The sequence below is a fragment of the Myxine glutinosa genome, chromosome 4 (assembly GCF_964187855.1).
Source record: "Myxine glutinosa chromosome 4, kmMyxGlut1.1, whole genome shotgun sequence".
Classification (NCBI taxonomy): domain Eukaryota; kingdom Metazoa; phylum Chordata; class Myxini; order Myxiniformes; family Myxinidae; genus Myxine; species Myxine glutinosa.
This window is the reverse complement of record NC_136264.1, coordinates 137,942,373-137,968,333: the sequence shown is the minus strand read 5'-3', so window position 1 is coordinate 137,968,333 and position 25,961 is coordinate 137,942,373. Positions and strand designations below refer to the sequence as shown.

General features: G+C 41.9%; 1 protein-coding gene across 1 annotated transcript in view; it reads left to right on the top strand.

Annotated features, from left to right (window-relative positions):
• The window catches only part of LOC144891650 (uncharacterized), a 334,434-nt gene that overhangs the window by 281,967 nt on the left and 26,506 nt on the right, over window positions 1-25,961 (top strand). The window lies entirely within an intron of this gene.

Sequence of the window (25,961 nt, the reverse complement as noted above, 5' to 3'; positions counted from 1 at the left end):
AGAGAGGACCATTGCAAACTGGACGATGTTATTACAGAACAATGAAGCAACGTTTTATCTGTTGGTTTCATAACATAGAATTATGTTCATATGAAAGTTGTAGAATAGTTATGTTGTCATCTGTTATCCAGTTACAGATAAATATGATGATGGTGGCATAATTGTTTGTGGTTATAGTGAAGCAAATCCATTTGATGAGTAACATCGAATTAAATAAACAATGTGGAAATTAAAATTATTAAAGTATTTAACAAATCCTTATGGCATTATACTTATTGACTAGCTCAAAGCACCCGGCGTTGCCCGGGTTCTTTTTGAATGAATTTACTACTATAATCCAGCTTTTACCCGCGGCCGTAGAAGATTGACTACTATAATTCTGCTCAGATTTTAATTGCGAAATGGGCCCAGCCCAGCCGAGGTGGGCCTCGACCGGCCTCGCCACCCAGCCTATAACCTTCACGGGCCCGTCCCGACATTTTTGGTTCTTTTTGAATGGATTTACTACCATAATTCAGCTTTTACTCGAGGCTGTAGAAGATTGACTACTATAATTCAGCTCAGATTTTAATTGCGAAATCGGCCCAGCCCGGCCGAGGGCTCCACCTAGCCTAAAACCTTCCCGGGGCCCGTCCCGACATTTTTTGTATTAGAGATTTCCTCCTATCTTTCACCGTTCAGGAGATTAGCTTGCGCAGACAAACAAACACAAACTTTCTTATATATATATATAATAGATAGAAGAAGAAGAAGATGAAGTGTTCATCCTCCAAAAGGATGATGACAATAAAATTATTAGGCCCCGTTGGACTAGTCTGAAACGGGGGTTTGTGGATTGGATCTCATCTGTCCATCAGTCCGTGCATTCATTGGCAACCATATCTCGGAGATGTATGGACCGATTTTGTTAATACTTGGCACAAAGACAATACATGATAGTATACATAGGCACATCATTTTGTTTTGCGAGGCGATGAAAGATGGCCGACCTGCGGCCATTTTAGTTGTAAATAAAATCCCGACGTTAAACACGTCCTCAACCATTTATCGGACATGCATTTACCGATCTTATTCAACCTTGGCACACAGATAAAGAATGACGTCTTGCAATATGTAAGTCATTTTCTTTCGAGATCAGATCCAATAGGGCTAACTGGCAGACATTTTGTTACTTAAACGTGCCTCCAACAATTTATCGGACATGCATGGTCCAATATTGTTAAAACTTGGCAAAAGCAGAGCACATGACGGCATTTACGTGCCTCACTTTATTTTGCGATCTCATCAAAGATGGCCGGCTGGTAGATTGGCGGCCATTTTGGTTGTAAAAAAATATATATTGACCACGTCCTCAACCAATTCTCAGACATGCATTTATCGATCTTGTTCAAACTTGGCACAAAGACAATGAGAGCTAGTATACATATGCACAAGATTTTGTTTTGTAATCCGACCAAAGATGTCCGAATGGCGGCCTTTATCTCCGTACAGTAACTTTACTAAAACAACAGGGGCTATGATATTTTATGTATTTTTGTTCGTATTTTATAAAGCATAAAACAAGAGCGTGTATCAGCAAAACCTGATTTGGCCAGTCAAATCCCCACATTTATCTCTCATTGAGATTTCATTGGATGAACTTGATCGAGAAGTAAGATAAATGATGCCACATAATGCAAAATCACCAAAGGAATATCTCAAACTGCATTGGAATTCACTTGCGGAATTGTGTTTTGAAAAATTCATTGCTCAAATGCCTCTAATCTCGACTATGGAGAGATATTACATAAAGGATATAAAGCACCATTTGAATACCAATATGTTGAATGTGCATGGATGAAGTTTTGGGTGTAATCTATGATATTGTTCTCTAATGTTATAAAATCTAATAAACAACATCACTTTTAGGAATATAATTGCTTCCAAACACATGATTTGTAGTGTGTGCTGTTCGATATTTGTTGTGTGTTCCTTGCATGTTTTACATCTGCTAAATAGGTTTCCAAAGCCATGACTCGCAGACTTGTGAGTGTTTTTTTTCCAGGAGATTGCTCCAGGAGGATATCAACAAATCTTGTCCTCAAAATCCGTGGGTTGTTAAATGCATGGAAGTTGTGCTTGTGTTTGCCAAGCTCCATGCTCCAGAGCGTGTAACTGCATCAACGAAAAGGTTTGATAGATTAAGAGAGGAAAGTAAGTGTAAATATGGTAATAGGCTTTCGAAGTGGTGATGTTATTGTGATAGGCTTCATGGTTCTGTCGTGTATCTTTCTACTTACATTATTATGGAGGCATTTTGCAAAGCAAGAAGAGAACTCTGTTTAATGATGTTTAACCCTAGACCCTGTTTATTTAATCCACCTCATGTATCTCTGTGTAAAATTAGTGGAGAATGATTACGCGCAATATTTTGATCAATCATTTTGAATGTATGCTGAAAGATGGAAAATATTCATTCAGTTCAGAGATTAAATGTAAATCCTGCACAATGCACAGTTGGTCGAGCCACAGATAAGGATGACTATAAAGCTCTATCAATTATTTTTTTGGCTGGCATTACACAGAAATTCTGCAAATATTGAAAATGCACATGTTGTAGAATGACACTTCCAATTATGTCAGCAGCATACTTATAATGCATATATAATTTTCAATACAGTCTGGGCTGTCTGTCTAGACATATCTCTTGCTTTCGATACAGTCTGGCATCCTGCCTTGCTCTCCCAAACGCCCTGCCTACGGCATCCATGGCCAACTACACTTGGCTTTCAGACTTCCTCTGCCCTCATAGTGTGTGTCTCCAAACAAAATCCTTTCATCTCCACGCATAGCCCGGGGAAAACTTTAATGTAAAAATGTCGGTATATTCCTGGTTCAAGGCCCTCACACAGAAACATGGTGTCATCTGTGTTCCCCCTGATGAGGTCAGTGTGGAAGACATTGTTATTTCGATTGACAACATCATAATAATAAAATAAAAATCTATGCAACTTCACGGGTGAACTAGATATCTGTGATCACAAAGCGATTGCTAATGGTAAGCCAGGGAGGCTTAAGGAGAGCCGGGGAGGCTCTTACCCTTAAGGGTCGCCCACGACTTAACCTTGGCCCATGATCCAATGTTTGCATATTTCGTTCGGACCACCATATGACCTTGACCTTTACCATTTTGGAATAGCGTGTAAATTAACTAAATATGTCTCTATCTACAAACTATACATAAATGAAAATCAGAGGAAAATTATTCAAGTTAGGATCAAAAAGGTGTATTTTGTAAACTAGTGAGATACCCGTGCGTAGCACGGATGGGAGGCCAGAAGCAAACAGGCAATGCGGATACGGCAAATGCTAAAGCATGAAACCAATAAATTCCACATTCCTGTAGCACCTTCAGTCGCACATCAGACATGGACAGCAAGTTCGTGAAGGACTTCCATGAAAAACGTACCCGTTCGCAAACAAACGAGTACGTTCACATATAGAAACATCGATCGTGGGACCGTGGCGAATCTGCATGTGGTGATCCACGAAGTTCACGTTCAGAAAGTAGAAACCATCACGGCATGTCGTCATTCACTTTAACTCGATATCTCTTTGTTCATTCCAAACAACATAACCCTAATCACAAATTAATCACAAAATAAACTTTTAACAACATTGTTAATGTTTCCTTCATTGTAAAAACTACCAAGTCAACAGTTAAAATGATTTTGAGCCGACAAGTGTTACGGCCTCGGCAAGATCGATGGAGACAGCGATCTATTGGCTTATACACCGCCCAAAAGGCTATGTGGAATTCTCTCATGTAGAGATTAAACCCACGTCGTTTGAACTTTGGCAGAGGTCATTATTTACTTTTAATGATGTTTATATACGAATCAAAAAGAAGATAATTGGTTTTGGGACGTCCTTTCCGCATATCTCGTGGGATTGTGAGTTGGAGAGACGGCCGTGATGGCGGGGAGGGGGTTGGCATTCTCTCAAGCATGGATTCAACCCATGTCCTTATAAGAGGTCTTTGTCCAAGGTCACCGAGACCGATCGGTGCAGCTGTGCAGCGATCGGTGCAGCCGTTTGTGCGGCACCCGGGAAAATAACGTCATGCGGGAGTCCAAACCTGAAAATGCTGGAGGCATATTTTAAATAAAATAGGATAGCCTATTTTACTCCAGGAGATCCCAGGATTACCCACCCTAAATATCATTGCAATCGGTTCAGCCGTTTTTGCGGTACCTTCGACCATACGGACAGACGGACGGACATTTGGTGAATTTTATAGTAAGATTAGGTCACAATCCGGCAAAGTAGGTAATGGAGACTAATCAAATATCAGGAACCATCAGTGCAGGTATACTATGATGATACAAAAACATATTGAAAGGCCAAGCGGTCTTTGGGATTCCACACTATCAAAATTGAGCGATGACAGAAAATGCAGTTTTTTGTCATACTGCAATTTGACCCTGACCTTTAACTCAGAGTGGAATGACGTAAATTAAGTATAAATGCGCCTTGCTCTTGGCATCTAGAAAGGGAAATTTCATTTCGATCAGCCAAAACTTAATCAAGTTAAGGTGAAAAAAGTCAAAATATCTATAATTGGGTCATGACCTTAAAATTTGGTCAAATTCAAAAAAATATGTCAACCCCTCAAATTTTATTTCCATTATTGAAGTAAACTTTCATCCCGAAAAGTCCTCATCCATTGGCAGAAAAAGGGAGAAAAACCTAAATGGTGGTTTAGTACTCCTCGGGGTTAATAAGACCTCGACCTTTAACGCAAAGGAGTTTGGTCGATATCAGTTGTAAATGCACCTTGTTCTAACCTAGGCTATCTCGAGGGCATTTTTGTTCTGGTCGTGCAATCCTCAATCAGGTTATGGTGAAAAATATTTAAATGTCTATACTTATGTCATGATCTTTTAATTAGGTCAAAGTAAAAAAACAAATGTCAACCCCACATACATTATCTTCACATTATTGCTGCAAAATTTCATTCTGAAAGTCCCAACCACCTCCTTTATCCCATCCTCCCAGCTTTACCTCTCAGCCAGCTGTTGAGATTCAGCTCGGAAATTGGGAGTGTTGGAATATCTTGTTTATTTTTTTTCTAAATTGTGGCCCTCGGGGTCTAAGAAACACTCTGTGGTATCATTAAAAATTGTGGGCAGTAATTGTAGAAACAAACCCTACAACAACTATAAGCCTTCTCTATCCTATAGGAGGAGTCTTAATAAATGTGTTTGCTAATAATATATAATAAATATAAGTAGCTGAAGAACATTTAGTACATGAAATTGTCGTGACTGGTTTGTGTACCGCCAATATCCATTTTGGCCTGGCTACCCCACTCGACACTCCAGTCGTCAAAGTGTTATTATAAACCTATTCATTAAAAATAAAGCACTTTGAGCTAAGTTATCTCGGTTTGGTACTCCAGCTGCTATCATCCTAGATTACAATATTGCCTTTGGGCTGTCACCAAAAAGACGCTGAGCACATCATGGGTTTCTGGCGACAAACATCAAATGTAGACAAGATACCTAATCTATCTATAATTCCAGTAATCTCTGTTTGTACGTCTGTACGTCTGTACGTCTGTTTGTCTGTGACCGCTGTTTCTCGACAACCACGGGTCCGATATACTTTTAACTTGCCAGGTATATTGCTGGGGACCCGAGGATGTGCCTTTTCAAGGTTTCATATTAATCGGACAATTACTTACCGAGCTATGTCCAAAAAACGATTCAACCAATCAGAGAGCAGCGAACGATCGCGTGTGCCGAACGTGGAGGACACACTCTGCCTCGGATGGCACATTTGAGAGCGTATTCATTTATTTCACGTTTGCAAACTATGTTGGCGTTAAACTATGTTTTAAAACTAATAAAACCGAATTTGCGATTCATTCGCTTTCCTGCGCGTTTGTGCACGCGATGGCGATTTCTTTACCAAACTCCGGAAGCCGTTCGCTTTGGACCAAACCATTGCATGTAAATAGAGGGGGGGGGATTGTCACCGTACTCGCAAGCCGTTCGCTTTGGACCAAACCATTTCATGTAAATAGAGGGGGGGGATATAATTTTAGATATAGATATAGTACGGGCAATGCCCTAGTGTTAACAATCACCATATATCAGGTATATGCATGAATGGAATCATTAATTGGAATCGCCCGCGATGACGCTAACTCCGAGGGCCTTTCACTCACCGCAGGCAGGTTTCGTGGTCTTTGTCTTCTACCGACTCCTCTCTGGCCTTGCCCCCCCAGCTCTCTCTGTGCTCTGTCCCCCAAATATTCCTACAGGTCGCACAAGACCTGCCAGCAACCCTCTTATGGTTAAACTGCCAAAATCAAGACTCTCTATTCACCTTCACTCCTTCATTCCGCTTTACTCCCGCCTCTGGAACAAACTCCATCACTCTCTTCCATCCCACTCCTCCCTCCAGGTCTATAAAACAGCTGTTAACCACCATATTTTATCTTCCCCCATCCAAAACCTTGATCTCTTCTACCCCCATTAATTCACCCCAGATCCACTTTTTTGAAATACCGACTTCTTTCCTGGAAGTTCTAGCAGTGTCCATGTGTTTTATACCTCTCCCACCCCTCCCCCCCGCCTTCCCATGCCTCCTCCCCCCAAGCCCTCTCCCTCTCACAGATCTTCCGATGTCCCTGTTCTCTGCTGTTGTACTTGTGTGCTTCCCTCTCCCTCCTCATGTTGTCTCCCGCTCCCTTTATTGTATGTTTTGTTTGTCCGATTATTTTTTTGTGATTGATGTTAGCTCTTACACGAGCCTCGATCTTGTATACACCAAAATACACTGGTTTTGCACTTGCCTGGGAAAACACCTCAAAATGCCTCCACACTCCTGCAGGGAAAGAATGTGGTTTTAGAGTCTGAAACATCAGACACAACTGCAGTTTTATCTGACCAGACTACCATGAGTAATCGGAACGAGTCACTTTTACATGAAAATGGAGACTCTGCTTGAAGCCGACATCGGACCTTAGAATGTGATGGAGGAAAATTGGGTTCGACCCCCAGAAAAGGTTAAAAACAAAACCGTCTTCATTTCATCTTGGGCGAATGGTGACAAACCCCATGGAGACTCAACTGAAAAAAATTAAAGGGCCAAAAATCGATTGTGCCTTTGGATGCTCCCCCACCATCCCCTCTTTGATGAAGGTGTGATTAATCGTTTTCGACGGATCTCTTCCCCGTGCTCACGTAGCATTGTGCATTGTAGGATGGCTGTATAGTCCAATGCGGGACCCACAACGTCTACCACAAACATCACAGGTATGGACTGGTCCTTGCGGAGATGGACGTTGGCAGGTTTTCCGGTCTTGCCCTGTCTGGCCTAGCTCCACCAGCTCTATCTGTGCTCTGTCCCCCAAATATTCCTACAGGTCGCACAAGATCTGCCAGCAACCATATTCTGGTGAAGCTCCCAACAAACAGTTGGCCTTTCGGCGTCTCTCGATAGCAAATCTCCCACGTTCAAAGTAGTCCACGTCTTTGCAGCAAATGTTACGCTAAGTTGACCTGTTTGTCGCCTGATGTTCCCAGATGACACCTGGGATGGTGCACGACTTGAGTGTGGTCTTAACTCTTGGATGCAGTGATTTGGCCTTAGAAGCCCACAAGGTTTTGTTTTTGTTGCAAAAACTATGCGGTATAATTTTTTTTTGGAATGAGCCTCATTTTCACCGACTTTCATGTTGTTACACAAAATTCAGTTCCATAAAAAATTATTTGCATTCAGGCTCGTGGGAAAATCTTCATTCTTCACTTATAACCCGAAAATCCGACACGAATGCAGGCCTGGGGCCTTCGAGGCCCCGCATAAATGTTGTTGTACTACTATGTTATATCATTATTTTCTTGATATGTGCCTCATTATATGCTCCTATAACTTGGTTACAAATAATTCAGTGACAAAAATATGAAAGTAAATTTTTTTTTACATGAATACATTTGTGGGGCTCTGAGGCCCAATGGCTGCATAGGTGTAGGATTTTTGACAGTTGTGGACATATACATTCTAAATAAAAGGATTAGTGAATCATATTTTTTGAGCAAATACTCCATGAGCCTCAACTTTTTAAAGAGAAAAAAGTTGAAAAACCAAGAACAAAAATTTTTGTTTGCATTTAAAAAAAAAACATTCATTACTTGTATGGGATTCTTCCAACTAATAGGATCAATGATTCACATTTTCTGAGAAATACACATACATGAGCATCGATTTGGATTGAAAAAGGATATTAAAGAAAAAAATCTATAAAAAAAAAAATAATTAAAAAACATTACACGAATACATCCTTTGGGCCTCCGAGGCCCAATGGCTTCGTTTATGTAGGATTTTTGACCCCTGCATCTGAGAGTTAAGGATGTCCTTATAGTGCTTTCTTTGTCCACCACATGACCGTTACCAAATATAAGTTGTCCATAGAAAATCCTTCCTTTAGTGTCTGCCCAAAGACTACGCCACTGTTCCTTCATCTTGAAACTTGCATTGCTCAACGTCGTGGCAGAATTACATAATCGTTTACATGATCTAAGGCATATGTTTGGGAGGTTCTGCAGCTCCTCATGAATGGGCATCTCGGGATAACCCTTAATATGGTTATATACTCTTGCAGCGTTCTGGCCTTTCGCCGTATGTCAGGAGATGGAATGTTCGTTGGAACTGGGAGCCATTGCAGAGGTGTTGATCTCAATGCCCCAATAATTATCCGCATTGTTGTGTTTAGGATTGCATCCAAGTGTTTGGTGCGGCTGCTTCCTGCCTACACAGGGGAACAGTATTGCGGAAAGCACATGGGCAAGGCTAACCATGCAGAGGCTGCATGCGCTCGCCGCCCATCTAGTACCTGCTACTTTCTGGATGATAACTCAAGGTTTTGGTCTTCTCCCTGACTTTGTAAATATGTTGTTGGAATACAGTATTAGATTACGATTCAAAATCACACTTAGGGTTCGTTATTGACTGGTTGAGTACAGATTATTTCACGAAATAGAAATTGTGACATAATAGTTAGTGCAATGAATGGAGTGATCTATTGAGGACGTTTGCATACATGGCAGAATTATGACCACCCTCCCTCACGTTTTCTGACCGTCCCTGGAAGGGCGGCAGTTCGAATCCCAGCTGTCATCCCAAAGACTATAAAATGGGAGGTGCTAGCTGCTTCTTTGCTTGATGCTCAACATTTTTGTTTTAAAGCAAGGTCAAAACCATAGGTTTGCAACCATTGCAAAGACTTAATGGCTTCCTCCTGCATTGAAGGTACTTGTAAAGGAATTAATTAAATATGTTTTGGGTGTGACACAAATTTCAGAAAGATTAATTGTACCATATGTACTACAGCAACTATATACACTACATGACCAAAAGTATGCGGACACCCGAACATCGAACATCTCATTCCAAAATCAAGGGCATTAATATGGAGTTGGTTCCCCCCTTTGCTGCTTTTACAGCAACCACTCTTCTGGGAAGGCTTTCCACTAGATATTGGAACATTGCTGCAGGGATTTGCTTCCATTCAGCCACAAGAGCATTCGTGACGTCGGGCACTGATGTTGGGCGATTAGTCCTGGCTCGCAGTCGGAGTTCCAATTCATCCTAAAGTTGTTCAATGTGGTTGAGGTCAGGGCTCAGTGCAGACCTGTCAAGTTCTTCCACACCGATCTCGACAAACCATTTCTGTATGGACTTTGCTTTGTGCATGGGGGCATTGCCATGCTGAAACATGAAAGGGCCTTCCCCAAACTGTTGCCAAAAAGTTATTAGCACACAATTGTCTAGAATGACATTGTATGCTGTAGCGATAAGATTTCTCTTCACTGGAATTAAGGAGCCTTGCCCGAGCCATGAAAAACAGCCCCAGACCATTATTCCTCCTCCACCAAACTTTACAGTTGGCACTATGCATTCGGGGCAGGTAGCGTTCTCCTGGCATCCGCCAAACCCAGACCTGTCCGTCGGACTGCCAGATGGTGAAGCATGATTCATCACTCCAGAGTACGCATTTCTAATGTTCCAGAGTCCAATGCCGGCGAGCTTTACATCATTCCAGCCGACGCTTGGCATTGCGTATGGTGATCTTAGGCTTGTGTGCGGCTGCGGCAAGCTTTACACCACTCCAGCCGACGCTTGGCATTGCGCATGGTGATCTTAGGCTTGTGTGCAGCTGCGGCAAGCTTTACACCACTCCAGCCGATGCTTGGCATTGCGCATGGTGATATTAGGCTTGTGTGCGGCTGTGGCAAGCTTTACACCACTCCAGCCAACGCTTGGCATTGCGCATGGTGATCTTAGGCTTGTGTGCAGCTGCGGCAAGCTTTACACCACTCCAGCCGATGCTTGGCATTGCGCATGGTGATATTAGGCTTGTGTGCGGCTGCTCGCCCATGGAAACTCATTTCATGAAGCTCCCGACAAACAGTTGTTGTGCTGACGTTGCTTCCAGAGGCAGTTTGGAACTCGGTAGTGAGTGTTGCAACCGAGGACAGATCATTTTTAGGCCCTACACGCTTCAGCACTCAACGGTCCCGTTCTATGCTCAATTAATAAATATTAATTTAAATAATAAATTTAAATTAAAAAAATAAATGTCAATAATTACATTTAGAGCTCAATATATATATATATCTATATATATATATAAAACACAGTTTGTGTGTGTGTAATGTTACCGATAGACTCCTAAACGGAGAGGCTCACGTACTTGATATTTGGCACAGACATGGCCATTGAGCCTGGGAAGGACATGGCCGACCTAAAAATATTTGACGAGATCCATATTTTTTATGCATATTTACCTCAGCGCATTTCAGCGAGGAATATTATACACGGAATCTAAGCGGTGGCAGAGCAGCGCGCTGATTGGCTCAGAGCGATCACGTGATGTTCCATTCCCGCCGCCAGACCATTGAACATAAAACACAGTTTGTGTGTGTGTAATGTGTGTAATGTACGGGTCTCCCTTCCCCCACCCGGCAACGCCGGTACTGGAGGGCGTCACAGGATCGGTGAGTCTCCAAAATCCGCTTCGTGCTGTTGCGAAGATGCAGGACGATGTCGCGATTGTTGTGCTGCTCTCCGACCATGAGAACTGCAACGTCATTGTTGACTGGCCCTCCCCTTCCCTCCCCCTCCCCCTCCCCCCCTTCCCTCCCCCCACCCCCTCCCCCATTCCCTCCCCCCCACCCCTCCCCCTCCCGCTCCCCCCACCCCTCCCCCCTCCCCATCGCCCTCCCCCCTCCCCATCGCCCTCCCCCCTCCCCCCTCCCTCCCTCCCCCCGCCCCTCCCCTCCCCCCTCCACCTCCCCCCTCTTCTCCCCTCCCTCCCTCTTCTCCCCTCCCCCCCTCTCCTCCCCTCCCCCCCGTTCCCCTCCCCTCCCCTTCCACCTCCCCTCCCCTCCCCCGCCCGGCAATGCCGGGAACTTCTGCTAGTATATATATATATATATATATATATATATATATATATATAGATATATATATATATATATATATATATATATATATATATATATATATATATATATATATATATATGTATATATTTCATTCATTCCCACTGGTGTAGCATTTGTCTGTCTCCCATTTATGGTGCCTGCTATGGTGGCTTGAATAGGTTGCAGAGTTCAAATCCATCATGGCGTCCAGATGGCGTCCATGGCGTCCAGAGTTGTAACTTTGTGATTTTCATCTGTTTAGACCACTCGGAGAATATCTGATGGCGTTGAGTTTACAAAAAATGATGACATTCTAATACATGTCATGAATGGTTCCATACCTGTCAAAATATGTTTTATTTTGAAAGGATCAAGTGCTACCAAAACAATGGGACAACTGTGTATCTGCAGCAGGAGAATTTGAGAAATATGTGGTTTCATCAAATGCGCTGTACTCATTATTTTATTGAATCAGCAAAGAACCCGTCCTTACAAACGGGTTAATTCCTCCAGATTTACAGATGGGATTAGTCACTACATAATTGGCATATCTTAGGATGACTTGTAATTCCTCATCCCGGTGGGACTGTACTATGCCGTACATATTGTTGCGGTTGTGCCATAAAGGCAGACCCCCCTATAGTTAATTGCATGACAACATGTAGCCTCAGAAGTCAGTTATATCTTATTGAATGTAAAGATTAGCCCTTTCCCATTGTGTAGTAATAAAGACCAAATATGCGTTGAGTTAGGCAGGATGTCAAGCCTTTGTGGCTGGGAGAAGCCATTACTAATGTGCAGGAAGGCGTGGCCAGAAGCACAGGCCCACGTGACCAGTGAGGAGGCAGGAACACCTAGCCAGGATGCGACAAGCCTCAGCCAATGGGAGGCTCTGGAACATTTTAAAGGGCATGGGCGGGTCTGGTAAAAGCCCATGCGGAGCGCATTATCATTCTTTTTTTTGCCAGGGATTTCGCTGCGCACAGGATGACCTCCTGCTCTGTTCTCTCTTTGCCTCGCGGACGACACGATTCTCTTGCCTTGGATTTTGCCACGTGGACAACACCCTGCTCTGGACTCTCTTGTTTTAGCTCCAACGACACGTGTTTTGGCCTTTGTTCTTCGTCGACATCAATCGCTTCTGCGCCGATCTTTTGCGCCATCCGGCTGACCTGCAAGCTTGTCCAACCTGTGCTGAAGTTCGTCTGTACCAACTTCGAGGTGGCGGTTCGTCCTTCGGACCTTACCTCATCCAGGCTGCACGTCCGGATCGGGTATTGAACTGCGAGCAGCGCACACCAGACCACGTGGTCACCAGCGAGGCAATTCCAGCACGTACATCGGTACGCCCTTAACCAGTGTCCTTTTTCCCTGTGTGTGTGTGTGTGTGTGTCAGAGTGTGAAGGCACCAAGTCGGGGTTATTATTAGGTAATAATTGATAAGCTGAATCTTCGTCTGTTTCTCTGTGCCTTCAAAATAAAAGGCTGTACATTTTGTTGTTACTTTCCAACCTGTTCGGTACATCGTTTCTCCATTGGCATCATCCGGGACCGTATTTGTCTAGACTCAGGTCCATAAATCTCATGGGGTAACGCCGCTTTCCACACCGTGCAAATCCGCTCGGCACGCAATTGAATAAGGTGTATGAAAGTGAGGGTTCGATTGCGTGGTTCTTCGGTACCCGCGTGCACCTTGATCCGTGCACCTTGAAGGTATTCGTGATACTCCGGTATTAACCGAGGGGAATCACGCAAAAAAAATTGTTGTGCAAGAAGGGGGTTTTGAACCCGGCCCCCACAACAAATTGTTGTTAAGGAGTGGGATAATTTGAACCACCGCAACAAATTGTTGTCAGGAGTGGGGATTTGACCCTACCGCAACAATATATATGCATGCAGAGAAATTGTTGTCCTCCCTAACCCTGCATCCCCAGGATTATAAATTTATTCTACTGCCTAATCCCATGCGATCCAGCAGTTTTCAACTCATTCCATACAACATTTGCAGGAATGTACTGTATAGAAGTCAAACAAACATACAAGCAGACACATCTCAAATAATAGTATGATAAAAAGTCCAGTCGAAGTGTCGAACTTGAAAGACGTACATACAGTGCCTTCAGAAATTATTCACACCCCTTGACTTTTTCACATTTTGTTGTGTTACAGACTGAATTTACAATGGATTAAATTGAGACTTTTGTCACTGATATACACATAATAAACAATAATGTCAAACTGTAATTTTTTAATAGAAATTTCTACAAAATAATTAAAAATGAAACACAGAAATATCTAATTACCTCCGCCACCAAAGGTGGATGGAGGTTATGTTTTCACCCCTGTCTGTTTGTCTGTCCGTTTGCCTGTTAACAAAATATCTCAAAACTTTGTGGACGGATTCGGACGAAATTTGGCAGAGATGTAGCGTATGTGACAAGGACGAAATGATTAGATTTTGGTGAAGATCCGGATTCGGATCCGGCTAGTAGAATTTTTAAGTGATTCTTCACCATTGGGAGAAAAGGCCAAAAACGATACATAGGAGGATATCTCAAAAAGTTGTAGACGGATTTGGACGAAACTTGGTAGACCGGTTGAGTGTCTGACAAGGACGATTCGATTCGATTTTGGTGAAGATCTGATTATGGATTTGGATATGAGAATTATTTAATTTTTAAAGTGATTTTTCACCATTGGGAGATAAGGCCAAAAACGATACATAGCAGGATATCTCTTAAAGTTATGGATGGATTTGGACGAAACGTATTGGACAGGTTGTGTGTGTGACAAGGAAGAATCGATTCAATTTTGGTGAAGATCCTGATCCGGATCCAGCTAGTAGAATTTTTAAAGTGATTCTTCACCATTGAGTGATATGGCCAACCAGGCAAGGGTATGCTCTCTTCTGAGTGCCGTTCTAGTTTATATAAGTATTCAACCCTCTGCGTCATTACTTCATAGAAGTGCCTTCGGCATCGATTACAGCTTCAGGTCTTCTCGGGTATGACTGTATCAGCTTTGCATATCCTGATTTGTGGATTGTCTCCCATTCTTCCTTGCAGATTTCCTCAAGCTCTGTCAAGTTGGATGGGGAGCGTCGAAGAACAGCAATCTTTATGTCTTTCCACAGTTTCTCAATGGGATTCAAGTCTGGGCTTTAGCTGGGCCACTCAAGGACTTTCACTTTCTTGTTCCGAAGCCATTCCAGTGTTACTTTGGCTGTATGATTGGGGTCATTGTCCTATTGGAACATAAATTTTTGCAACAGTATAAGGTCTTTTGCAATCTGAAGCAGGTTCTCCTCAAGGATTTGCCTGTATTTGGCTTCATTCCCTCTATCCTAAAAAGTCTCACAGTCCCTCCCACTGAAAAGCATCCCCATAGCATGCTGCTGCCACCACCATGCTTCATGGTAGGGATGGTGTTAGATGGGTGAGGGGTGGTGCTTGTTTTTCCGCCAGATGTAGCACTTTGCATTTAGGCCAAAGAGCTCAATTTTCATCTCATCAGACCACATAATCTTTTGCCTCATGCTCTTTTTCACGTGTCTTAACAAACTCCAGGCGTGCTGTCATGTGACTTTTTCTCAGAAGTAGCTTTCGTCCGGCCACTCTCCCATAAAGCCTAGATTTGTGAAGTGCTGCAGAGACTGGTGTCCTTCCGGCAGGTTCTCACATCTCAGCCAAGGAGTTCTGTCGTTCTCTCAGAGTGGTTATTGGGTTTTTGATCACCTCCCTGGCTCAGGTCCTTCTTACCTGGTTGCTCAGTTTGGTCGGACGGCCATTCTAGGAAGTGTATGGGTCGTTCCATATTCTTTTCATTTTCTAATGATGGAGCACAGTGTGCTCTTGGAAACTTCCAACACTCCAGAAATTGTTTTATACCCTTCCCCAGATCTCTACCTCCTCACAATTATATCTCGGAGTTTTGCAGACTGTTTCTTGGACTCCCTCCATGGTAGAATTTGTGCTCTGACATGCAATGTCAATTGTGGGACTTTGTATATAAAGGTGTGTTTCTTTATAAATCATGTTCAATGAATTCAATTGGCCACAGCTGGACTCCAATCAAGTTGTAGAGAAATATCAAAGATGTTCAAAGGAAATTGAATGCACCTGAGCTCAATTTGGAGTGCAATAGCAAAGGGGTTGAATTCTTATTGACCCAAGACATTTCGACTTTTCATTTTTAATTATTTTGTAAAAAATTCTAATATAAAAGAAAAAATCCAATTTGACATCATGGAACATTCTGTGCAGATCAGTAACAAAAAATCGCAATGTAATCTATTTTAAATTCAGGCTGCAAGGTAACACAATGTGAAACAAGAAAAAGAGCAATCAAAGATTGCAAACCCTCGCCAGGATGTATTTTCAGTGGTTTTTAAGGCTTTTGTGTTAAAACAAATATGGCGGCCGAATCACGTGACCGATGACGTCATGTTTTTTTTCTAAAGTAATTTATTCCTAGATTATGCTCAAGAAATGTCATCTTGATCGGATGAAGTTTTGTGCTTGTCGAATTATGACGTCATAATGGAGGCACCTATGACATCATCATTAACATATTTTATTCCCCATCGAGAGTTCTTTAGAATGAGCCATGTCTCAATTTTTTATATTCAGCACTTTCCGAGATATAAAGGTGCACATTTTTTCGATTTTTCCAAGATGGCGGCCGAACCACGTGACCTATGACGTCATAATTATCAGTAAAAAAATTATCCAGGTGGAGTTGCACATATGGTGAAAATTTCCTGTCAATCGGACCAGCGGTTGCAGAGAAAATCATATTTATTATGTGTGGACAAACAAACAAACAGACAAACGGACTCAAATGCAATACCGTCTCCTCAGGCGAGGGTAAAAAGTCAAGGGGTGTGAATACTTTCTGAAGGCACTGTATATACTATGTGTCCTAGAGGTATGCACACTCGCCTCTAAGCTGTCTATCCTGTGTTCCACTCCCGACGACCCACCTTTAATAGGTCATCTCGGTGTTTAACAGGCAAGGAGATTCATCAATGTGGAGTACTGTCACTTGGATGGATGTTAAACTGGTGTCCCGTCTGCCAGCATTCGTTGGTGGACGTTAAAGATCCCATGGTGATCCCAAGAGTAGGCGATCTGTCGCCGGCACCATGGCCAAATTCTAAATTCCTGCCTAACCTACAGAGGGCATTGCGTCAGCGGCACATTCCCTCAACTAGGGATGCTACCCCGCAGCTTTGAGCTGCATTCAAATGGAGGTTTACATACAAAATCAAGAAATCAGCTAAAATCCATATTTAACCCCTTTAGCTCATATCCGTATGTTACAACAGTACATATTCACATTTGAAGATCTCCACACATCATCCAGAAAAATAGATCCTTCCTGTGTGAAATTAATGGGGTAAGATTGTTTTTGGTACTTTATAACAATACGACATAATAATATCTTACTACAATGCAGCAATCGCGTACATGGGCATGTATGTATGTAAGTAGCTGAAATATCACCCTCTGGTGGGTTGGTGTGTTAACATAGAAGTGGATGGAAAACTGAAGCTATTATTTAATTGTAAAGATATATGTGCAAATAAAATAATATAATTTGAAATTAAATAAATAATGCAACTATCACAGAACATGGTTATATGAGCTGTTTGAGAAGAACAGTTCTTAAGTGCCCATTGGAGATGCCTTCAGCTAGTGGTAATCATACTAAGTGGATGAAGAGATGTGTAACCAGATGTGTGGTGGCCAAATACAAGTTGGCTACAGTACTCTTAATTTGTCAAAAATATTATTTTTATTATTTAAATAATAAAAATATTATTATTTAAAATAACAGGTATATTCCGATATCTGCAATCATAAAGCGATCGCTGAGGGTAAGCGTCTCGACCGGGGAGGCTTACACTTGGAGATCACGGCTTATCCATGATGGCCATATTTTTTCTGACCACCAGATAACCTTGACCTTCAACATTTAGGGATAGAGTGTAAATTAAGAAAATGTGTCCCCATCTACAATCTATCCAAAAAACTCAACGTCATGAAAATTGGAGGACAATTGTTTATGTTATGATCAGAAAGGTGTTTTTCTGTTAATAAATACACAATCCGAAAACGTAGGTCAAGGACACTAATCAAATATCAGGTGCACAACCTCCGTAGAAGTCCAATATTATGATGCAAGTACATCTTGGGAGCCCATGCGGTCTTTGAGATTCCACATTGGCAAAATTGAGCGATGACAAAAAATACGTTCTTTTTTTCAGACCACCATTTGACCTTGACCACATTATTTTTTTTTTGACCACCTTTTGACCTTGACCTTTAACTCAGAGGAGTGTTATTATAGATGAAACGTAAATGAACCTTGCTTTATGCTATCTAGAGAGGGCAATTTCGTTCTGATCGGACAAACCTGAGTCGAGTTTTCGTTTAAAATGTTAAAATGTCTATAATTGAGTCATGACCTTAAAATAAGCTCAAGGCCAAAAAATATGTCTACCCTGCCTACTTCATATTCCCATTATTGAAGCAAAATTTCATTCCAACAGTCCTCAGACATTGGCAGATAAAGGGAGAAAACACTAAATGGTGGTTTAATAGTCCTAGGTGTCTAAGACCTTGACCTTTAACCCAGAGGGGTATAATTTAAATTATGACTATATGCGGCTTTTTCTAGGCTATCTATGGAGGGAAATTTTGGTCCGATCGGACGAATCTTAGTCAAGTTATGATGAAAAATGGTTAAATGTCTATAAATTAGGTCATGACCTTAAAACTAGGTCAAGGTCAATATATTGTGTCAACCCCCCAAACTTTATATTCACATGTTTGCAAAATTTCATTCCGAATGTCCGAACCGGCTCTGAGATATTCCTCGGAAATTGATACAGTTCAGAAATTGGGAGTGTCGGTAGTGTAGGACGAAGAACAACAAAAAATCGAAATGGTGGTTGCGTACTCCTATTGCGGTCTAGGAAACTCTGGTGTACCATTAAAAATCGCACCCGTGTCCGAAGGAAACGGTTCAGTTTGGCATTTTAATATGAAATCGGGAAATCATAGAAATGAACGAAACCCTTTAAAATTACCCTTTAGCATTATCCTTTGGAAACCTTAGAATTAAATGTTTGTTGAGAAAGGTTCTTCTTCATTTTGACGGACGGATGGACATAACCGAATTTTGCAGCAGCTTCGCCGCTTAAAATTGGGAGTGCTAATTGTCGAAACGAACCCTACAACAGCAATAAGCCTCCCCTATAAAATAGGCCATAGGGCGGGAGGCTTAATAATCGGTACAAGCATTTGTAAAAAGCTTCAAAAGGATTTCTGGAATACCCGGAATAAGTGAAACATTGAATCACCTGATATACAATCAGTAATTCTGATTTGAAATGGATAAATAGTTTTCCTTTTGCGTACCATTCATGTGGGACTGGTGGGATATCTCAAAGGTAGCACACATGCCTTTGAGCTAACCATTGCATCGTGTTCTTTTCCTGAATAGACTATTAACTGTCACTCTTGTATTTTCACAGACTAGACATTGCACAGTTAAGTGCACCATCAGTCTGATGGGAAATTAAGCTGGGGACCTGTGTTGTCTGCTAGCCTCATTTGCTGCTGAATATCATATTGTGTTTATCACAAAGAGTACATGATCTTCATCAGTATCCTATTCAAATTCCAAATTATACCCTCAGGATGCACTTGGGAGGCAATGGCAACCAACCCAGTGTTTTTTTTTGTTTTTTTTACCCAGGAAGCCAACACATTATTTCTCACCCATCTTATACCTTGCCCGGATTTGTAAACAAAAATATGGCTGCACTTTCTTGTTGACATCATGAAAAGGCACACGGCTCTCAGTTCTGACACATGTTGCGAGTTTTGATTTTTTTTTTTGCAGTTGCAATCTGCAAGCAGATGTGACTTGTCATGGACATGATGCGATTTCACCAAGATAACATCTACACGTCATGTTTCGATTTTGTATTCCTGGAGAGTGAAACTTTACTTTGTAGTCTCAGTGTATATTTTGTCAGAGACTCAAACAAAAAACACAATGTCATGCCAGAGATGAAATACTGCCATACACCGAGAAATGCCAATTAATTGGAAGCAATGCCACTTCCAACATAATTTACTTTACCCTATGGATTATAAACCTATAGATGTAAAGTTATTTCAATGGAAATTAAACTATGGAATCTATGATCCATGCAGGAATGGCTGGAAGTGTTTCTAAAACTTTAAAATCCCATTTCTATCACTTCTGCTAACCTGATTTTATGGGTTCACAAAGTCGCAATCTGTTCCTATCAACGCCCAAACTGACGTGCTCAAGAAAGTTTGTCAACCCATGTGATATGCAAATGCATCGCCTATTATTTGTGTGCAATCGTTATAATCGACAACTATGAAGCATCTGAAAATGCAAGCCCGTCTGCGACCATTTGCATTCAGACGTCTTCTTCTTCTTCCGTATGCTCAAAATAACGAAAATAGTTTTTAAAAATACGAAACGAAAATTGATGATTTTATGCAGTCTTGATCTTTGAGCTTTAGATCTGAAAAAAATAATCAGCTTCTAGCTTTTGATTGGTGAATCAATTCTGTGATCTGCAAATTCTTAAAACTTCAGGTCATTTGGAGGAAAATTGATGATTTTATGCAACCTTGACCTTTGACCTTTTGATCAAAAAAACAAACAATGGGCTTCTAGCTTTTGATTGGTGAACCAATTTAGTGACCCACCAATATGCAAATTCTTAAAATTTCATAGTCAATTCGATGACAATTGACGATTTTATGCAATCTTGACCTTTGACCTTTTGATCTAAAAAAACAACAACTGGCTTTTTAGCTTTTGATTGCTGAACCAATTCAGTGACCCAATAGGCAAATTATTATAATTTAAAATTTTATGTTTTGTTGACATTTGACCAAATTGTTAATTTGTCTTCTTCATATTCTCATAATAAAGCTTTGCTGAAAATTTCATGAGAATGGCTCACATAGTAAAAGGTTACACTCCAGACAGATAGAAGTTCGAAAAGTTACGGCCCTTTTCCTTGACAGATATATTTTCTGGAAACTAGGAGATAGTTCTTAATCCTGGGAGACTTATTTTGCTTCTTTCATATGCAGCACATGGCTGTCCCTTGCTGTCCCTTGCTGAGTTTCTGGCTGTACATCTGATGCAATGCCCCCTGTAGATTAGAGCAGAAATTTGTTCAGGGTGTCGGCGATAGCTCACCTGCTCTTTGCGAAGGGCACCGTGGGATTTTTAACGTCCACCAACAAATTCTGGTAGATTGAAGATGGGACACCGAGATTAACGTCCATCCAATACATATTGATGTCTTGCATCAACACCACGGTGACAGTAATAGCTGTGCTGAGGTTAGAACCCAGTCTAGAGTCGCTAGACAGGTCAGGTGAGTGTGCATACATCTCGGCTAGGCTACCCTGTCAGCCATCCCAATAGACTCGATAAGCCGGTAAGCAAGATCTCCGGCAATTTCAAAAGATTAAGGCATTGCATCTGACATCTATTGGTGGAGTGCTAATAAATCCGTGCTCTCCAAAGGCAGAAATTCAATCTTCTTCCAATCCCTCAATTAAACTCTTTCAATCTTCCAAAGCAAAAGCATGCAATTATTGCCAGTTGGGGGCCTCATGCTAAAGTACCCATTTCTTTTGTGTGCAGATCAGGACAGCACAGCACATTTCTAATGGGAGAACAACAGGAGCTAAGATGCGGTGGGTTGTATGTGGTTTACAATATTCCTTATGCGTATGGCATTGGGGATGCACATTCTTTCCGTGATTTGTTCCATTCCAGAACTTTTGAAAGGGAACGATGAATCTTTTCAATTTGCAACATACACTATGTGCATTATTGTACAACAACTGGAAAACATTTTTTTCAACTAGATGGTATTCATAGAATACTTAGCCCGTGCCATCAACTTGGTGCGAGCCAACTCTTCTGTTTTTGAAGGGTTTTTTTCTTTGCTCCAATATGGCTGCGAGACCATGTGAGTGATGACATCATACATTTACATCATCTAATATCTTCTTCTTTTTTTTCTTTTTTTTTTGTATACAGAATCGAGGCTCGTGAAAGCTAACATTTATTTCACAAACAAATCAAACAGACAAACAAAATATATAAAAAGACGGAGCGGAAGACAAGATGGGGAGAGAATGTGGAAGCACACAAACACAACATTTGAGAGCAGGGAGATGTGTGGGAGGGCTTGGGGGGAGGAGGCGTGGGAATGGGTGGGTGGGGGGAGAAGTATAAAACACAAGGACACCAAGGACTTCCAGGACAGAAGTTGGTATTTCAAAAAAGTGGATTTGGGGTGAAATTAGCGGGGGTAGAAAAGATCAAGGTTTTGGATGGGGGAAGATAAGAGATGGTGGTGAACAGCTGTTTTAAAGACCTGGAGGGTGGAGTGGGATTGAAGAGAGTGAGGGAGTTTGTTCCAGAGGCTGGAGAAAAGAGGAATGAAGGAGTGAAGGTGAGCAGAGAGTCTTTATTTTGACAGTTTAACGATAAGAGGGTTGCAGGCAGATCTTGTGCGACCTGTAGGAATATTTGGGGGACAGAGCCCAGAGAGAGCTGGGGGGGGGGGGGGGGGGTAAGGCCAGAGAGGAGTCGGTAGAAAACGGAAAGACCACCAACCTGCCTGCGGTGAGTGAGTGAAAGGCCCTTGGAGTTAGCTTCATCGTGGGAGATTCCAATGATTCTGAACGCTTTGGTTTCAACAGCGTGAAGACGAGCTAGGTGGGAGCACCAGCCCAGAGGGGAGAGTATTCCATTGAGCTGCGGATGAAAGCCTTGTATGTGGTAAGGAGCTCAGGTGTGCCAAGGAAGGACTTCACACGACGGAGGATGCCCATTCGGCGACTGGCTTTGGAGGCCAGATTTGAAATGTGGTTTTCCCAGGAAAGATCATGGCAGATGGTGAGACCCAAAACCTTGAGTGACAGAACTTCTTGGAGAGGATTATTCAGAAAGTGGATGGGAGGGTTGTCCAGTCGGTCTTTTCGGAGAGACATCGTAAGAGTGTGAGATTTGTCAGGATTGAAAGACATGTTCCACTTGTTTGCCCAGTCTGTGATTTTGTCCAGGTCTGCAGAGAGTGAGGAGGCTGCAGACTGCCGATCTGAGGGATGAGGAATGGAGCGACAGAGAGTAGAGTCATCAGCAAAGAGGTAGAGAGGATTTTCAAGAGGGTCGGAGAGATCATTGATGAAGACCAGAAAAAGCACAGGGCCCAGAACACTGCCTTGGGGAACTCCAGCCTGAACAGGAGGAGGAGATGAGAGAAACCCATTCAGGGCCACCATATGAGCGCCTCCATACACCATATTGTGGCATAGATGACGCTCTGGAAATTTAAAACTGATCAGACTATAAGCATTTTCCCTGTCGAATTATGACGTCATAATTAAGGCATCAATGACGTCATCGTTAACAACACTTATTCCCCATACGAAGTTCTTTACAATGAGCCACGTTTCAATTTTTCCATGGAGCAGTCTCAGAGTTATGGAAGTGCAACGTTTTTCGGTTTTTCCAAATGGCACCTGTACCACATGATCTATAACGTCATAATTATCATTTTAAAAATCTACAGGAGGAGGTTCTCCTATGGTGAAACTTTCGTGTCAATTAGACCAATATTTGCAGAGAAAAAAATTCAGATTGATCAGATCACACATTGTACTTGTTGAATTATGACGTCATAATGTATTTACCGATGACATCATCATTACGATATCTTATTCCCATGGGGAGTACTTGACAATGCGCCATGTTTCAAATTTTTCCATGGAGCGATTTCGGAGATAGAGAGGTGCAACGTTTTTAGGTTTTCCAAAGATGGCGACTGTACCACATGACCTATTACGTCATTTTTATGGGATTTTGCCCGCCACAAAGCCTACAAAGCCACTCGAGGTGGGGCCTACGCAAACAAAAGCAGAACAACCAGCCCCTTGCACTGAAACAAGACAAATGTAGAAAGTTGTCTCTTCACAGAACAAAAAGGGCTGGGAAGGGTTAGCTCGTCTGCTTCGAGACAACAGTTCCTCTACCCCCATTGAAAGTTCAACAGAGTTAAGGTCAAAATTATAATTAAAATATTCCACAAGAGGAGGTGCTCACATGGTGAAAATTTCGTGTCCATCGGACTAACAGTTGCAGAGAAGGAAAAACTTTTCCTACTGATCGGATCAAGTTTTCTACTTGTCGAATTATGATGTCATATTGAAGGCACCACTGACATCATCAACAAATCTTATTCCCCATGGGGAGTACTTGACAGTGAGCCATGTTTCATTTTTTTCCATTGAGCGGTTTCGGAGACATGGAGGTGCAATTTTTTTCCAAGATGGCGCCCATATCACATGACCTATGACGTAATAATTATGAATAAAACAATTATACATGCGGAGGCACTCCTATGTTGGTTTGGCCTTGTTTACCTTTTCTCACTTGTTTAGCTTGCCAACTAATATGGTGCCCATGCACTGCATCATGGGTACTGGAACCCCTCTAGAGTGACACTTGTTTCAAGCACTCTGTTCATTAACAAAGTGCTGCTCTTTGCTGTACAGGTGCTTAAAATTCATTCTGCTTGATCCCGAAGTCAACTAAAAAAATTGTCTCAGCTGGAAGCAACACGTTTTTAATCAGGAAGTCATTAGCACTTCCCATGTAGGGTTGCCATGGATACTCCATATATTTAAAATCAACACTAATCCTCAAAAAATCTACTGAGGGATAAACTTGTAAACCTAAAAAGTACCTACCAATCTGCAGAGGATTTCACATCCAACAACACTCATGAAGCTCTTGAACAGCATTGCTGAGCTACGAAAATGGCAGACCCAAAACAACCCGTTTGTAAATCTCCTTCTTCTTCTTCTTATTCTTCTTCTCTGCCTCTGTTCAGGCAGGCCTAACACAAAATTGGTTTAAGTTCAGTACTTGGATTGAACATGAAACTGCTTCATTTTACAGTGGGAGGTAGGTACATGACTACTCTAAATTTCCATAACTACTACTCGAAAGGATTCCACAAAGTAGGCATAGCTGCGTACCTTCACGTCGGGCAATGGAAGGCCAAGAGGGGTGGGCGGGACAATGCCTATCAATTAGCCTTGGGGAGGGCCCACAGCGACACAATTGGCGGAGGGCCAATCACAGGTGTATGGGTGTGATTAACGGTTAGATATCATGTGCAGTCCTACATACAACAGAAGGCATTTTCAAGTCTGTATACTTCATGTCTGACTGGTGTTCTGTCTTCACATCCCTTGTTTTTTGTGTTCATGTTCAACTGGCAGTTTTAATGACAAGTTATTTCATAGAGAAATCAAAATAAATATTCTCTGCATGTTAAAAAACATTCTCTAAGTACAGAAGCAAGTAATAAAAACTTTTTTTTCACTTGGAGGGTTGTAGGGATGCTGTCCCCCAAAAAATGTAACTGAGGTAGGATGATCGCAAGAAACTATCATGTTAAACCATCGCTACATCATTCTTTGCATTGTGGTTGAGCCTGCAAATGACACTATTATCTCTCCCGAGTTGGGTTCACAATCACGACAAACACCAGCTGATCCCTGTGTGTGCGTGTGTTGTTGTTGTTGTTGTTGTTGTTGTTGTTGTTGTTGTTGTGTTTGGTTGTTATCTCCATATGCAGGTTTCAGAAGGTGGAGCGGAGTCCTCCCAGGTCTCCAAGTGTCCACCTCTGTTTCAGTAACAAATGATGATTCATGGACAAGTTTGTGAAGTTTTCTTGTTCTCAAAGTGTTATTCCGAGGGCTCTTTTGAGGATCGTCACCGAGCCTCAGACAGCTTCCAACTGCAGTTTGTTTGTCGTAATATTTACAAGGATGGTATTCAAGATCTCTGTAAGGTTATTTTTTAATCATTGTTCTTGTTCCAATAATCACTGCTACAATCTCGGCGCTCTTCAGCTTCCAGGATCTTTTCACTTCATTTTTGAGGGCTTGGTATTTGCTCATTTTCTTGATTTCTGCCTTGTTTAGGCCAAAATCGCTGTGGGCTGATACCTCAATTAGCAATGCCTTTTTTCTGTTTTGTACCTCAGTACTATATCCGGTAGCAATGCTTTTCTCTCCATAGTCATGCTTGATGGGATCAATAGGTCATATGTGAGCTTCACATCCTTGTTTTCATTGATCCCTTTTGGTTCATGTTTCCATGAGTTTTCTGGAACTGGGATATATAAGTTTTTGCAGATGTGCCTGTGGATTACTCTACATACCTTGTTTTGCCTTTGTGTGTACAGCTGTTCTGACATGAGTTTTGTTTATATCCTGATAGGAGGATATAAAAATTTTTATATCCTGATAGGTGCTTTCTGTTTCTACCTTGCAGAAGCTATTTTATCCGATTGACTCAGTCCCACAATTTTATTAAAGCCATTGGTGTAGT